Here is a 19,052-nt window from a genome sequence, read left to right on the forward strand (position 1 = left end):
CCTAAATGACTGTACCAATATTAATTAAACTTTACACAGATCCAGTACATGACCAGAGAATGTGCATAAAGGAAGATATTCTTGGTCTGAAATATTTGAAGGGAGATAATTAACTTAGGCAGCAACCATTTGATTTTCTGGGGGGGGGCTATGCTTTTTTTTTCTGTACAAACTTTTTTTTTCGCCTGCGGCGAAAAACAATCTTTTTTTTTCGCGAGAAGTCGAAAACAATTTTTTTCTTTCAATTTTAGCATTACATATAGTGGCAGCTGGGGGTGAAACAAACAATTTTTTTTTCTCAGAATCAAAAACAAATTATTTTTTTCTCCAAAAACTGGAAACGAACTTTTTTTTCCAAAAAAAACCATAGCCCCCCCCAGAAAATCAAATGGTTGCTGCCTTAATTTATATAGATTTAGTTATTTTTTGGGTTTCTACACACTGACTTAAAATATGCAAAGAGAGATAACTCTAATTATTATTAATTTTAAATGTTCTTTCATTTCCTTTTACTTCAAGAAAAATAGCCAATGTTGCTAGGGGTAAAATGCATTATTTTTGCCTGTGAAGAAAATATGACAGATACAAAGAATGTTTGAATGGCATATTTTAACACACACTGAAAAGCAAAAATAATCATTGATGAATGATTTAAACAAAAATATTGAAGGTGAGCGATTCAGGCTCTTGAGAGCCTCTTGTTGCTATTAGAAACGAAAATTTCCAACAGAATTATAAAGCATTAAATGAACATGATGAATAAAAAACGGGCCCTTTTTTGGGCTGGGGGTTTGCATGTCTGACTGGAATGTTATTTGACCGATCTGATATATTGAATACTTTTTTCAAGACCAGACTGAAACCTGTCTGCTTGGTGTTGCCTTTATGTCTCTTTTTGGCGACTGTTGTTTATAAATTCGTTGTCATTTCAGACTAATTCGTAGCCTTTGGTTAATTTAGAACCCCTCACTTCCCTTAATATTGTATGGTGAAACATATCAACAAAACATTTGGATAAAAAATGCTTGTTTGTTTTTTTCATCTCGTGTCGGTCGTATTGTAAATTTCATCGAATAGCCCGGCGTATATCTTCTTGCAACAAGAATTCTGTGAGGTTATGCCAACTTAACATACAACAATCGAGAATTATTTACGGACACATCAAATATATATCAGTACATAGCTTTGAACCCATACTTATGATAGACAAATGATAGAGAGAATACAGCATCAAAAGTGTCCAACCCTTACACTTTACAGCAACAATAAAATATGCATGCCCATAGTCAGGAACCGTTTAAAAAGTGCATTTTATGCTAAGTTATTTTATGTTTTTTAGCCCAAAAACTTTAAGCCTCGCTCTGCTCGGCGATCTTTAAATACTTCCCCCCCCCCTTTCCAAAATCCTGGATCTGCCCCTGATGTTGATCTTAAAGATGAAGATTGTTTCCATATTGGTATGTTTACAGTAGTCCTAGTTAATCACTCATTATTGAGAAAGTATGAATAAGTTTCTTCCTAATTTCTTTAATTTTTTTTTGCAGGTTGTCCATGTAATGCTGATTTTTTTAGTAGTTAAAAGAACATTTTCCAAGAGAAATTGGTGCATAAATTGGTCTGGGATTAACTTATGGCTAATTAGAAAGATATTTTCAACTCTGCAATATTTATGATTTCCAGATTTTTGGTTTGTGTAATTGGGAAGGAATAGCCAATAATAGGATTTGGAGGATGGATTTATAGCATGTTATGTAAAACTATGGTGATTTTATTCAGTTCTGTCAATAGACTCAGCTACTTGACAAGGTGTTTTTTTATTACCTTGCCATTTTAGCTTAATCTGTTGTAGAGCATTTGTTTCAACAAAGTATAAAAGATGTCTGGTTTCTTCATAAAAAGATGATGATCAGTTGACAGGTGAGCGGTTTTCTGGAGCCAAGAGAGTAAGAGCTAGGACAGACAACATACAAGACAAGTTTGGACATCTTCATCCAATAAAATTTGAATTTTTTACATCTTCTCATGAATTTTCCAAAAGCATTCAACTATTTCTTGTTTGATAATAGCAGCATCCAGGTAGTATTCAGTAAGAATAATTATTGTCAAAAATATACAAAATATATATCTATTTTCTGGTATGTTGTTTCTTTCCATATATTAATGGATATGGTATTGACTAATGTTTGATTGATTAACATCTAGTTAAAAAGTATGTCATGCATGTTCATGGTTCAGATAAGTTAACATGAATAAAATTGAGAAAGGAAATGGGGAATGTGTCAAAGCGACAACAACTCGACCATAGAGCAGACAACAGCCAAAGGCCACCAATCGGTCTTCAATGTAGCGAGAAAGTCCCACACCTTTAGGCGTCCTTCAGCTGGCCCCTTAAAAATATGTATACTAGTACAGTGAAAATGGACGTCATACTAAACTCCAAATTATACACAAGAAACTAAAATTAAAAATCATACAAGACTAACAAAGGCCAGAGGCTCCTAAATGAAATTTGTTTGACTAATTTCAAATATCTGACATTTTAATAGGTAATTTTGGCATTATCTGTTAATTAAATGCTACTATAGCATGTATAGTTCAACATGAGAAATAATATAACCCATCAGGAAAAAAAATTATTTACAAAAATGGCACTTGCTGTAACAAAATATGTCAATTTATACCTTTTAATAAGTTTTTATGAACTATTTGCATTGCATTATAACTATATTGTGCTATTTTATTATAAAGGAAGTTGGAACTATAAGAAGAATAAAGAGGACAAACTTTTAAAGAAGATTTAACTCTGCATATGATGCTGACAGGGATTTTATTGTGAGCTTCACTGATGCACATATCATAGAAATGGTTTTGGAATATTTTGGAATGGAAAGGATACACTCAAATCAAACAAGACATATCCCTCCTGAGTTTATAACAGATGAAGGAAAGAAAACGTGGATTTACTTGAAAATAGGTTAAAAAATATTAATACTGTTTATAAAAAAAATGAAAGGATTGTTGATGAAATTTTCATTCAGTATTTATATAAAAATGTATTGAGATACTGCTTTTTCTTTTTTTCATTTCTTTAATGATAATGACAAACATATCTTATCATATATGATTTCAAAATTTTATCTGATCCTATTCATTGCATTCAGAAAAACTTTTTTTTTTTTTAATAATCTATGCAAAAATGGGCAATTGGATAAATCTTATACATTTAAAAATAACAAAACGACCCATACTTTTTAGTATGTTTAAAGAAAAATTAGGCTGAAATCTACATTTTTTGCAAAGTATAGATGAACCACCTTAATTGTTATTTTGGTTTAATTTGTATCACACAATTTGAATTGCAGTTATCTCCCTTGTACCACAAAGAATGTTATTTCTTTCATGCAACAATTTAATTCTATTCAAGAAATGGCATATGAGTTTATTACATATTTTCAAGAGACTTATTGGATGAATATTTGTTCAAGCCACAGTCAGCGTTTCATTATAGTACTACTGGTATCCATGATTCCAGAGAACCTCATCACCAAGATGTTATTGGTAAACCATAGTAATATGTAAATTTGCAAAACAAAAAGTTAAAATAATAGTAATAAAGGAATAAAGTGAAAATAGTGAAAATTGGATAAATGCATTCAAACTGAAAAGTCATTGTACTTGTTATAAAATATAACACTCTAACATTGAATTAGACAGAAAAATATTACATATGTATGTTGTGTACAAGTTGCGATTGTGTACAGGTTATAACATGTACAAAATATTTGTACAAAGCAAAAATACAAGTTATAACATGTACAAAAGTACCTCGTAGACGTTATTTCCTGTACAAAATATTGCTTAAAAATGGTACAAAATTTGAAATGAAAAAATGTTTCTATTACAACACTTGCCATTAATCTCAATAATATTTTCAGCATTTTATTTTATAGTCCATTCATGTTAGTGTGTTTTGTATGATTGGTAATCTCATGTAGGTCTTTGTTGAAGATTTTGTTTGGCCAGAATATTTGCGCCATCTTCCTCAGACCTCTGTTATTGAAGCTGGAGCCATAAAGGAGTACAGATAATACACAGCTTTTGTAGAGTCTGAGCTTGGTCTTCTCTGAAAAGACTTGTTTTCAAGATGTCACCTAGTATAAAGAATGCTGATCTAGCTTTTCCTAATCTGATCTTTATGTCTTCCAGCACCACCTTCTGTAATCATACACCATCCTTGGTAACTAAGTGAGTCTAAAGCTACGAGTTGTGTCTCTTCTACAAATATGACAGGCAGTCTCTCTGTGTTGATGTACATTAATCTTGTCTTTTTGTCATTGATTGTAAGTGCACTCATTTTAGCTTTTTTTTTCTAGCCTTTTTGTTTTCTCCTGCATATTGTTTACAGTATGGTGGTAATCATCAGCTAGTCTGTATCCACAAGCGTGGTACATAGTGTCAATCTCAGTGACAGAATTCAATACTGACATAATTACTGAGCTTACTAAGTCATACATGTATATGACCTGATCTTAAAGTTTGTTTATGGTAGACCATACAGGCCATTTATGTGTAATGTAGAAGAATGATAGTGTTCTGTAACTCAAGGTGTCACATGTCTCTGTCGTGAAGCAACTGTAATAAGAGAGTATGATTTTTCTCACAAAATCATCTTTGTCTCCAACAGTACCCCTGTGTTGTGTTACAAGGGAAGTACTTCCTTAGCTCAAACATTTACAGATGAAATAATCTTATATATCTTATATACATACATAACTTCCTTTCCTCGTTAGTTTTAATCTAGCGTCGTAATACAGTACATGATATATAAGACATGAGGATGGAATAGTTGCAGATATATATATAAGTCTGAAAATTACACCAAACAGTGTTAGAGTTAGATTTTCTGATGACAATATATATATATATATATATAAGTACGTCTGAGTCAGTGACAACTCTACAACAGATGTATCCATCGGATCGCCATCAATGATGGTGATAGAACCAAAAATTTGCGAAAGCAAATTTACAGATCTAACATTGTTGGGTTGATCAACCCAACAATGTTAGATCTGTAAATTTACTATATATATATATATATATATATATAATATATGGAATGTTGGTTTCATTTAATATCATTTCAACTATTACTTTTACCTGTTTGCCTTCTATCATTTTTGCTTTCAGTATTTCAGCTGCTTTTAACACACCTTATAATAAATATTGGCCTCATTTAAAGGTAACATGTTACATGAATTTAAATTTCCCTTTTTATTGTTGATTCAATCTTTGATAAGGCATCATCTTTTCTGGATGTTTAATAACTGCTGCAATAGAAATAGAATTACAAAATTAAAAACATTAAAAAGAAACCTTGTGAGAAAAAAGAAGTTTTAGACAATGAATTAATTTAAGTTTGAAATGAAACTGTTATTTTAATCCTGTTCTGTTTAGTCAGCTTCCATGATTTGTATGTCTGTGAGCTTGGATAACAATGGTTGCACAACAATGGATAAAACATAGTGCAGAAAAATCAAACATAAAATCTGACACAATGTGTAAACCAGTCAGGACTGGGGCCATTACATTGCAATGTAATACATTACATTACAATTACTTTGTGATTCTTCCATTACAATTGCAATTACAATTACATTTTTTCTCACATGTAATGCATTACATTACAATTACTTTGCCTGTGTAATGCATTACATTACACATTACTTTTTCAATATAAAAACTAAAAACATTTCAAACAAGAATGTGTCCATAGTACACGGATGCCCCACTCGCACTATCATTTTCTATGTTCAGTGGACCGTGAAAATTGGGGTCAAACCTTTAATTTGGAATTAAAATTAGAAAAATCATATCATAGGGAACATGTGTACTAAGTTTCAAGTTGATGTAACTTTAACTTCATCAAAAACTACCTTGACCAAAAACTTTAACCTGAACTTCGCACTATCATTTTCTATGTTCAGTGGACCACGAAATTGGGGTCAAAACTATAATTTGGCATTAAAATTAGAAAGATCATATCATGGGGAACATGTGTACTAAGTTTCAAGTTGATTGGACTTCAACTTCTTCAAAGACTACCTTAACCAAAAACTTTAACCTGAAGTGAACGGATGCACAGACGGACGCACAGACGGACGAACGGAGGCACAGACCAGAAAACATAATGCCCCTCTACTATCGTAGGTGGGACATAAAAACAGATTTTTATAAGAAATTGATAAATATTACAGGGGTATATATATATATGAAGATATATATACAGTGTTAGTGACATAGACTTCAAAGACTGGTTAATCAATATGTCCATTGAACTTTATAATCATAAGAGGTTCAAAAGTGATGTCATTAAGAGAACAGCGATCAGTTCTGTACACCTTTCTGGCAATACTAAAAAGCCTTTCTACAGCAGCTGATGTGTGTGAAATGGCTAAATACTTGATAGCTGTATTAGCCAAAAAAGAAAGGCACACTGAATTTGACTTCCATCATTCCAGTGCATTTATTGAAATTTCTTCACATGGCTCAGACAAGTAGATGTCAACATCATGTACTGCACCATACCTGTGTCTATACTCTTTGATGGAGTAGTAGGAGGCATTTTCAAGATTCTTAGGTGGTGGAAAAAAATAAATAAATTATCATATAATTTTGTTTCTTACATTGATCACTTAATCATTAAGACATCATTAAGGGATTTCAAAGGAATATAATAAATGTGTCATTAAAGGATTATCTTTTGAAATGCTTAAGGGCTCTGTGAGGACAAACATAAGTTGAGAAGATTTGATTGCAATAAAAACATTTTGATTTTAATTAGGTGAAATAACAACACAGACAGGACCCAAACCACAGTTTGGTTTAAAAATGTTGTTTGACATATTTAATCTTTCACTGAAATACATGTAAGGTGTCTATAGAATTATGAAAATTTCATCTTCATATTTTTTCCATTCATCTATACAGTTTTGTTTGATAAATTTTTATAAGATTTTTCATTGAACACCAAAATATTCCTAATATCATTTTAAACAAATATCAGAAACCAAAATCAAGACTTGATAATTTTTACCATTTTATATTTATTACCTTAATACTTTCTTTTGTTTTTGTTAATTTTCTTTTTATTATACAATATTCTTTAATTTTATGTATATTACCAATTTGTAATGAAAAGTAATGTACTGTAATGGAGGCATTACATCAATTTTTAACTAAAGTAATCATTACATTACATGTAATTGTAATGCAAAAAATGTGCATTACAAATTACTTTGCATTACATCCAAAAAATGTAATATTACAATGCATTACAATTACAAATTACCATTACCCCAGGCCTGAAACCAGTGCAGATGCTTAAATTTGGTCTTCTTTTCTTCACAACAAACACAAACAAGTACAACATGCAAGAATATTAGAAATCTGATAAAATAAGAAGATAATAACTAATATATAAACAAACTCTTCAAATTTTAACCTGATTTGTACAAGGAGAATGGTACTGGGCTACTGGCTGCTTTGTGTCATGTATTGTCAAGTGTCTCTGACATTCTATAACACCCTGCCCCACACCATTTCAAGTTACAGTATATCTGAGTTAAGAAATAATTGATGCAAGCTATACTTTATTTTAATTTTAACATGGGTAGGCATTTTATTCGTGATTATTTTGCCCGAGCGATAGTGAGGGCGAAAATAACCTGTTTCTGTTTGGCAATTCCATACACTGTTATGCTTCAGGTTTTTTTTATAGCCATGGAATGTATACTATTAACCATTATCCATTTCACAAATAGGCTTCAATCGTTATTATTTATTAGAAATTAAGGGGATTCATCCTTTAAAAAGTTTTCCTGGATATATACAAGACATAAACATTGTTTAAAAAGCAGCCTGCTAATCATCTGCAACAGAGTTCATTATTGCAACCCATATGCAATACCTACTGATGAGTCCTAATTGCATATGAACAAAAACACATTTTTTAAATTTTTTTATTTCAGCATTTAGAAGGGACGAAACTCACAAGGCCTGACTGACGCAAAATGAATTCTCTTTTATGATTCAGTGAAGTATATTTTGACACAATATAATTAATCATTCTAGATTATTTTCACTCAAAAGTTTAAATTTATATAGTTGTGATAATGTCAACATGGCCTTGGGAGTCTAGGTGTTATATGAAGCAGCAACCTTGATGTCAAGTATTGTATGATCATTATATGATCGACCAAACATGAACATACTATAATCAAATCAAATGCAGATTATATATATCATAAACCAGCATATTAACTATGTAATCATTCACGCATCGGTGACCAACTGACAAAAAAAATATTCTTTTGACCCTATAATTTATGTCTCTTTAATGACCCAAAAGTTATGTCTCTTTATAATTGGATAAATTGCTAATTATTCTGTTTCCATTCTCTAACATAAGTTTCCCTTAACCAAATATTATTCAGGAGTCGATTTCACAAAAAAACTTACTACTAACATTGCTTGTAATTTTGGTTAATCTATTCCCAAGTTAGAACATCTTTTTTAAGCAATACAAAGTTTTGTAAACAGATCATTTTATGACTATTTTGACCTAAGTATTACTACTGGGCATGTGATTATAAATATTACTGAGAATATTAAACCATGCCTTTTTAGAATAAATCATTACAGTTGACAAATACTACCATCTACTCTTCCCAGTATCAAAATACTTTACATTCAATAAACTCATCATAGATACCAGGACTAAATTTTGTATATACGCCAGAAATGCGTTTCGTCTACAAAAGCCTCATCAGTGACGCTCCAATCCAAAAAGTTAAAAGGGGCAAATAAAGTACGAAGTTGAAGAGCAGTACAGACCGAAATTTTAAAAAGTTTTGCCAAATACAGCTAAGGTAATCTATGCCTGAGGTAGAAAAACCTTATCTCATTACAATACATCATTAAAATAGAATAATATGGCAGATTGTTATGTGAGACAACTTTTCTGATCAACACACATATATATATATATATATACAAAATAAGAAGATGTAGTATGATTGGCAATGAGACAACTCTCAACGAGACCAAAATGACACAGAAATTAACAACTATAGGTAACCGTATGGCCTTCACAAATGAGCAAAGCCCATACCACATAGTCCGCTATAAAAGACCCTGAAATGACAATGTAAAATTAATTGCAATTAAGGCAATACAATACAGATCAAGTATGAATTTTGGTAACATCTTATTTACAGTCCAAAAGTTATGTCTCTTTATAATTGGATAAATTGCTAATTATTCTGTTTCCATTCTCTAACATAAGTTTCCCTTAACCAAATATTATTCAGGAGTCGATTTCACAAAAAAACTTACGACTAACATTGCTTGTAAGTATACTGAATTGTTCATAACTTACGATCAATCTTGGTCTTAAGTTTTTTTGTGAAATCGACTCCAGACTTATTACCAAACAACTCACATCACAAGTACAAATTTAAGTAGCATCACCTATACTGTTCTTCAGTTATTTAAGTAGCATCACTTATACTGTTCTTCAGTTATTTAAGTAGCATCACTTATACTGTTCTTCAGTTATTTAAGTAGCATCACTTATACTGTTCTTCAGTTATTTAAGTAGCATCACTTATACTGTTCTTCAGTTATTTAAGTAGCATCACTTATACTGTTCTTCAGTTATTTAAGTAGCATCACTTGTACTGTTCTTCAGTTATTTCCTTTATAATTTTATATGATATACAAGAGCATGCATAATCTGTGTCCAAAGGATACAAAACAATTATATATTATATTACTCCTTCAGTGAGACAAGATTACCCCATTTCAAGACCTATAAATTTACAGATGTTGAAACCACAATTATAAAAAAGATTATTTAATCTGTAAACCTGCTTACAATACCAAGGTAAATAGGTCACTAAAAGATCAAAGAGGAGTCATGATATCAGCATAAAACATGTATTTTTATTCAGTACTATGTATGTATGTTGTTGGTTTTTTTTATTGACTTTGTACTAAACAGTTGCATTAATGCAGAAATTCACTTCTATTTACAAAAAAAAGTATCAAATATATGAGTATTCAATTATAAACTACCGAGACAATTAACTGCAATATCATTTAAGGAGGCTCGAGGGTCTAAAAATTTGAAGAAAAAAATAAACAATTATTTTTCATTACAAATTTTATTGATTACCTTTATTAGTTGTTACTTTTTCATTTTGTACAAAAATCAATAAATAAATCAATTTGTGTTGGCCTCAGATCATGACTTTTACAATGTATATATCAGTGAAAAAACTCCAAATTATCTCCCTTTGGTGCAAAAATGCCAATTTTTGGCATTAAAATTGAAATATCTTTTTTAACCCCTCAATGACCTATATTTTTTAGTATTATTTTCAAACAAGCTGTACTTAAACTAAACTTTTGTAAAATTTAAGCGATTTCTGTAATTTAGTTCTTTTTTTATTTGGATGTTACATATTTTTTCTCCTATTATATATAGTTCAACAGAAAAAAGGAACTTTACAAAAATGTATGCTTCTTTCCAAGGCAGATTGTTAGCGTAAATGAACGGTGACCCCATCTTTTTATTTTATTTTCTTATTAAGTATAAGATAAAGTTCATTTGTAGAAAAATATAGCGAAATACTACATTGAAATAAAATTTTGATTTAGACCCGCGAGCCACCTTAATGTGTTTTTTCAAATCTGTTTTTGAAGATCTTATAGCCATATGTGCTACCTACTGAAGAGTCCTGAGTACAAATGGTCTTTTATTAATGTTTATTTACAGGACGAAACTTGCAAGGCCAAACATACTCCCAAAACCCCAAAATTTAATACTAGTTTTTAAAATCAATTTACCAATTACAAGGATCATTTGTATCTCCATCTTAATATAAATAAAAACTCAAAATCCTGCACTGCTTTCCATGTTTGAAATTCATGTTTACTAAATTACTACCCCTACAGAAAATCATTTGATATTCAATTTAAATAATGTCAACAAGGCCTTGGAAGTCTAGGTACAACAGAATTAAAAATAAAAGGATATAACTAAAAAAAAAAAAAAAAAAAGAGTATATATACTGTACTACTCAACTGACCTATCAATATATATATATTCATGAAAGCAACAACTATGGAACATGCTTCATCAGAGAAAACCTTAAATAAAAAATTACTATCCACACTTATCAGTGTCCATACTTGTTCTTACAACAACAAAAAAAGAAAAAAAATTATTTGACTTGCATATACTTTTCAAGAAAATGATTATAACAATGTTTTTGAATAATTCCACATTACGATTATTCCTTTCTTTGGTTGCAGAATAATGAAAAGATTTTTTACTAAAATTTGTATTTGGTCTTGGAACAAATAGATCATTATCAGAGACATATCGTAAGTTATGGCGTTGCACATCATCAATATTTAGCATTGCTAAGTAATCAGGTGATACTCTTGCATTAGCATAAAAATATCCCTTTGAGAAGGTTCATTCTAAATTTTGTAATTAATGCAGTATTAGGACTAAAAAATACAGCCACTAACATAGGTGCTAGATCAGAATTGGGTAGATTTACTTTGGACTCCTATATAAAAACTCAAACACTTATGTATTTTTATGCCCCACCTACGATAGTAGAGGGGCATTATGTTTTCTGGTCTGTGCGTCCGTTCGTTCGTTCGTTCGTTCGTCCGTTCGTTCGTCCGTTCGTTCGTTCGTCCGTCTGTCCCGCTTCAGGTTAAAGTTTTTGGTCGAGGTAGTTTTTGATGAAGTTGAAGTCCAATCGACTTCAAACTTGGTACACATGTTCCCTATGATATGATCTTTCTAATTTTAATGCCAAATTAGAGATTTTACCCCAATTTCACGGTCCACTGAACATAGAAAATGATAGTGCGAGTGGGGCATTCGTGTACTGAGGACACATTCTTGTTATAGAATAAATTGTAATGATACAAGTGTGGACACAGATCAGTATGGATAGTACGTTTGAATGTTTGACAGTGTTTTCTGATTAAAAAAAAAAAAAAAGGCCTCTGGTTTCCCCATAGGGTTCTATGTTGAACTGTTGTGCCCAGTGACAGCCAACTTGTACCAAACACTGAACATAACTGTCTTATATTCAAATTTGCGTTTTACTGCTCAATATATATAAGAAGATGTGGTATGAGTGCCAATGAGACAACTCTCCATCCATGTCGCATTTTCTAAAAGTAAACAATTATCAGGAACAAAATCAAGACTGTCATGTAGGAGACACTACTTTAAATCAGTTCTGACCGTCCATAGATTTTATTTAGCTAGACATTGCTTATAAGGGAACACAGCTGTAACTGAGTGTGCTCCAACGCTGGAGAGATTTACGTAAAGAAGTGAAATATACATGTTCCTTTATCTGAACAAAAGTTTTTTCAACTTTATTAAACCCAAACACTGACAAACCATGTTTTGTTACATCTATTTTAGAGATTTTTGTCTCTTTTGCCATAACATCTTAAGAAATGACTTCGGATTTTTAGCGCATTTCAAGTTTGCAATTGCGCTGCTACACTAAAAATTATATTTTTAACTAAATAATTCCCTGAAAAAGAACAGTTTTCTAAGCCCTTCTTTTTGAAAATATTCTTCAAAAATCAAAGAAAAACAAATGTTTTTTCAACAGAAAAAATACATGTCATTAGAGTCGACTTGACTCTAAAACGATAATGATAGCAGTTTGATGCACAGTAAATCACATTGCTGGTTATCTGAGGATTAATTTGAGACCTTTACCACATCTGTACCATTGTGTACGTCAGCAAATGGCGATGAACCAAGTTTCTGAAATGCCCCCAAAATATCTTAAATTTGCTTCACTGGTTAAACAAAACTGTGTACTACATATAGTTCAGTAATAATGGATGTCTCTGAAATAAAAGTTACATTTAATATAGCAGATGATTTTTGCACCCCCGGCAGCGAGATTCGAACACGCGACCTTTCTTTCTTGGGATAGTTCAGCATGACCCCGTACCACTGGCAACGTCTCGAAAATTTTGAAATTGAAGTACTTAACTCTACTACTCATAATCGAAAAAAAAATTAAGAAGATCCTATTCCAGTTTGATTTCTTTAAGAAATTATGTGTTCAGATGATATATTTTTGTTGCTAAATGCATGATTTTTACGCAAATATAGGAAGAATCAACTCCTTAGTCTGTCATTTTCCCATTGAAATATACATGTTCCTTTATCCAAGGCCTTGTATAGTAAGATCTAACTATATAAATCCTTGCTTTATCTGAACAAAATTGTTTTCAACTGTATCATACCCCAACACTGACGAAACCATGTTTTGTTACATCTACATGATCTATTTCAACTTTGCCAAAAATATTCAGGATATTTTAGTGATTTTTTGTCTCTTTTACCATACTACATCTTTAAGAAATGACTTCGGATTTTTAGCGCATTTCAAGTTTGCGATTGCGCTGGTACACTAAAAATTAAATTTTTAACTAGTGTACATGTTATACCTATTAATTTGATACTATTCTTCAAAATCTCACTTCACAATTATTGAAAAGTCATTATTCCCCTAAAAAGCACAGTTTTCTAAGCCCTTCTTTTTGAAACTATTCTTCCAAATTCAAAGAAAAATAAATGGTTTCAACAGAAAAGTCATTAGAGTCGACTTGACTCTAAACCGATAATGATAAAAGTTTGATGCACAGTAAATCACATTGCTGGTTATCTGAAGATTAATTTGAGCCCTTAACCACATCTGTTCGTCAGCAGATGGCGATGAAACAAGTCTTTGAAATGCCCCCAAAATATCTTAAAATTTGCCTCACTGGTTAAACAAAACTGTGTACTATAGTTTGAAGTGATAATGGATGTCTCCGAAATAAAAGTTACATTTAATATTGGAGATGATTTTTGCACCCCCGGCAGCGAGATTCGAACACGCGACCTTTCTTCCTTGGGATAGTTCAACATACCCCTGTACCACTGGCAACGTCTCGAAAATGTGGAAATTTAAGTACTTAAGTCTACTACTCATAATTGAAAAAAACAAATTAAGAAGATCCTATCCCAGTTTGATTTCTTTAAGAAATTATGTGTTCAGATGATACATTTTTGTTGCTTAATGCATGATTTTTACGCAAATATAGGAAGAATCAACACCTTAGTCTGTCATTTTCCCATTGAAATATACATATATATATGTTCCTTTATCTGAACAAAAGTGTTTTCAACTGTATTATACCCCAACACTGACGCAACCATGTTTTGTTACATCTACATGATCTATTTCAACTTTGCCAAAAATATTCAGGATATTTTAGTGATTTTTTGTCTCTTTTACCATACTACATCTTTAAGAAATGACTTCGGATTTTTAGCGCATTTCAAGTTTGCGATTGCGCTGGTACACTAAAAATTAAATTTTTAACTAGTGTACATGTTATACCTATTAATTTGATACTATTCTTCAAAATCTCACTTCACAATTATTGAAAAGTCATTATTCCCCTAAAAAGCACAGTTTTCTAAGCCCTTCTTTTTGAAACTATTCTTCCAAATTCAAAGAAAAATAAATGGTTTCAACAGAAAAGTCATTAGAGTCGACTTGACTCTAAACCGATAATGATAAAAGTTTGATGCACAGTAAATCACATTGCTGGTTATCTGAAGATTAATTTGAGCCCTTAACCACATCTGTACGTCAGCAGATGGCGATGAAACAAGTCTTTGAAATGCCCCCAAAATATCTTAAAATTTGCCTCACTGGTTAAACAAAACTGTGTACTATAGTTTGAAGTGATAATGGATGTCTACGAAATAAAAGTTACATTTAATAATGGAGATGATTTTTGCACCCCCGGCAGCGAGATTCGAACACGCGACTTTTCTTCCTTGGGATAGTTCAGCATACCCCTGTACCACTGGTAACGTTTCGAAAATGTGGAAATTTAAGTACTTAAGTCTACTACTCATAATTGAAAAAAAAAAAATTAAGAAGATCCTATCCCAGTTTGATTTCTTTAAGAAATTATGTGTTCAGATGATATATTTTGTTCCTAAATGCATGATTTTTACGCAAATATAGGAAGAATCAACACCTTAGTCTGTCATTTTCCCATTGAAATATACATATGTTCCTTTATGAGGCTTGTATAGGGTATATTGGGATACGGGATATTTGCCATTTTAATTTTAAGGATATGGGATATTTGTCCTAATAGTAAATGGGATATGGGATATTGATGCATTTATAAGGATATTGAATTTTTAACATGAAAAAAATAAATAAATGGAATTTAAAAGTTAAGTACAGAAATATTTACATCTCACTTGATAAAATTGCTCAAAAAAGTTTGATATTAAAGGTCATTTTAGTGCTTTGTTGATTTTAATTAAGAATTGAATGCTTCTTTTTGTAAATTTATTGGGGTGTAAAAGCGTTGACCGAAGTACATTTTGTATGAAGCGCGGAAGCGCTTCATTCAGTAGTAAAAATGTACGCACGGTCAACGCTTTTACAACCCTATAAAAGAAGCATTCAATACTTAGAATTAAGTTTTTTAGCTATGATCACGAAAACAAGAATTTTATATATTTTATTATTTAATTCACCTGTGCACTTTATTGTTGGAGCACGTGTTATCATGAGTGAAAAGTTGTATTGAGCAATGCAACTGCTTACGGAATAACACGTGATGTGCAGTTAGCCAATCAGAATAAAATATTATAATGAAACATACATCTAATGTAATTATTTGAGTTTATGGTCGTTTTATTTAAAAGTCATCCAAACCTAAGCGAAAAGTATTGATCTCTTTTCGATATTTATATGCTCATATGTACTGATAATTTTAAAAGTATTTGTTTTGCTTTCCATACTTCGTTCCTTATTGTTAATTTTCCTTTTTTGGATGGTGATGTTCCTTTGGCACTATCTTACGGTGTTTGTATATTACAACTCCTCCGCTATGCCCGTGTCTGTTGTAACGTTTTGGATTTTAATGAAAGAAATCTATGTATTACTGGTAAATTATTAAGTCCGGGATTTCGTTACCATAAATCACTTAAAATCTTTACTAAATTCTAGCTTTGGTTTTGAAGTTTGGTTTTACCTGTAGAAAACTTATTTCAAACGGGATAGCACATCCTCATTTTTACGGAGATGTTGTTTACCGTGCCATTGGATGCTGGATGTGTAATGATTGATAATTTAGCCTCAGATGCATTACTTTTTATTAGTTGTAATTGGCTTTGAACTAGCTGTCAGTAACTGCGAGTACTCTCAGATCTGTACTTGGTGTCTTTTTGTTGATGGGATGTACAAGTACTCGGTCACGTCCACTCTCTGTTTTTGTTAGATGTATTTCTATTTGTATCCATCTGATGAGTTAAGCCTTTTTCAACTGATTTGTATAGTTTGTTCTTATGTTGTACTGTTGCACAACTGTCCCAGGTTAAGGGGAGGGTTAGGATCCCGCTAACATGTTTATCCTCGCCACATTCTGTATGTATGTGCCTGTCCAAAGTCAGGAGTCTTTAATTCAGTGGTTGTCGTTTGTTGCTGTGTTACATATTTGTTTTTTGTTCATTTTTTTATACATAAATTAGGCTGTTAGTTTTCTCGTTTGAATTGTTCTACATTTGTCATTTCAGGACCTTTTATAGCTAACTATGCGGTATGAGCTTTACTCATTGTTGACGGTCGTACGGTGACCTATAGTTGTTAATTTCTGTGTCACATGGTCTCTTGTGAAGAGTTGTTTCATTGGCAATCATACCATATCTTTTTTATATTATATGCTCATATGCATTGATAATTTTCTTGAAATAATCATAGATTTTTGTTAGATGTATCCATCTGATGAGTTACTTTTATACCACTGTCCCAGGTTAGGAGGATGGTTGGGATCCCGCTAACATGTTTAACCCCGCCACATTATTTATGTATGTGCCTGTACCAAGTTAGGAGCCTGTAATTCAGTGGTTGTCGTTTGTTTATGTGTTACATATTTGTTTTTCGTTCATTTTTTTTACATAAATAAGGCCGTTAGTTTTCTCGTTTGAATTGTTTTATATTGTCTTATCGGGACCTATTATAGCTGACTTTGCGGTATGGGCTTTGCTCATTGTCGAAGGCCGTACGGTGACCTATAGTTGTTAATGTCTGTGTCATTTTGGTCTTTTGTGGATAGTTGTCTCATTGGCAATCATACCACATCTTTTTTATAAGCCTTATTGTTGTCAATGTTTTTATTTGTTTTGATGCTTTATATGATTACAGGATATTTTCTAGTGTTTTACCCCTTATTTTTTACGTGGCGAGGATCTTCAGAGGTCTCCACGTTTCACAGATTGCGCTGATGTGCAACGGCTGTTTTGCCAGACAAGCTAGGGCCGAGGGACGTCAGAGCACGTCCCATATCAAAAAGTAGATATTTCGCCGTATAAACTATGTTAATAACGAATAATTACTAAATAATCAATGTAAATTAATATATGTTCTTCGATTACTGGTGTTGTGAGGAAGGAAATTAAAAAAAAAGTAACAAAAATATTGGGATCTATGTAATTCATAAAGTTCAAGATCACAGAGTCAAATGTAGTGTTATTTCTTTGCAAAACAAGGGCTGTGCAAATTTTGCCTGCTGTAAAAATATTGCAACATGTAAGTGTAATGTAGGTACATTAGCAGAAAGCTTTCTTGTGTTAAATTTTGAGTTATTGAACTTGCATGCTAAATATCCACTTTTTGATATGGACGTGCTCTGACGTCCCACAGTCTCAGCTTGTCTGGCAAAACAGCCGTTGGATGTCAGAGCAATCTCGGACAAGAGACAGGGTTGAGTCCTTCTGTTCTTTCCAACATAGGTTAACGTGTAGGATGAAGTTTCTTATTAATAAAAGAAGAATGCTATCAAAATGAAATTTTACAGTCATATGCATCCCGGTTTGAACAATTAAAAAAAAAGTCTGAAATTAGACCCCTTACACTAAATTTATCGTTTAAGATCACATAAAAAGAGATTGTTATACAAGGCTCTAAGATGGAACACTTCATCTTTTGGACACATATATTCTTATTTAACACTGGAAGTATGTACTGTAAATTTCCTTTAACACAGTTTGTTTTACCAGTCAAAATTGTTGACGCTGTGATGATGAGGAAAAAAATGGGCTTGGGAATGAATTTATAATGATTTTTTGGGATATTTCAAAATAGTTTTAGGGATATGGGATATTTGTAAAAAATATTTATTGGGATATTAGGGGTAAACGTTATAGGGATACGGGATATTGGGATAAAAACTTAATGGGATATGGGATATTGATACCCCCCCTAAACAAGCCTCCTTTATCTGAACAAAAGTAGTATATATCTCTATCTATAATAATATTCAAGATAACAAAAAAACAGCAAAATTTCCTCAAAATTACCAATTAAGGGGCAGCAACCTAACAACCAATTATCTGATGACTTCAATAATCTTCTCAAACATACACAAATGTGTGAATGACGTATACATTCTTTTACAGTTATCCCACGCAGTCATTTTATGCAGCCACAGTAGAAGTTACCTGAAAAAAATTCAGATTCTTAGGCAGCAACCATTTGATTTTCTGGGGGGGCTATGTTTTTTTTTTCTGGACAAATTTTCAACAGCAACTATAAAGGACCCCAAAAATGGCTAGTGTTAAACCATTCAAACTGGAAAACCAACATTTCAATCTATATAAAAATCGAGAAATGAGAAACACTTATGATTTATGAACCACATCAACAAGCAATGAACATCAGGTTCCTGACTATAGACACAAATAGGTGCTTTTAAAAAAATTCAGGTCAATTTAGATTTTTGTAGAGGCTGCGACTTTGTTACATAAGGCTTGACATATGGATAGTGATCTAGTGGCCGTGGCGTTAGCTCAATTCTTAAAAAGCTTTATATTTTAGAAGGTGGTAGACCTGGAGGCTTCATACTTTATATAC

The sequence above is a fragment of the Mytilus galloprovincialis genome, chromosome 4 (genome assembly GCF_965363235.1).
Source record: "Mytilus galloprovincialis chromosome 4, xbMytGall1.hap1.1, whole genome shotgun sequence".
Lineage (NCBI taxonomy): Eukaryota > Metazoa > Mollusca > Bivalvia > Mytilida > Mytilidae > Mytilus > Mytilus galloprovincialis.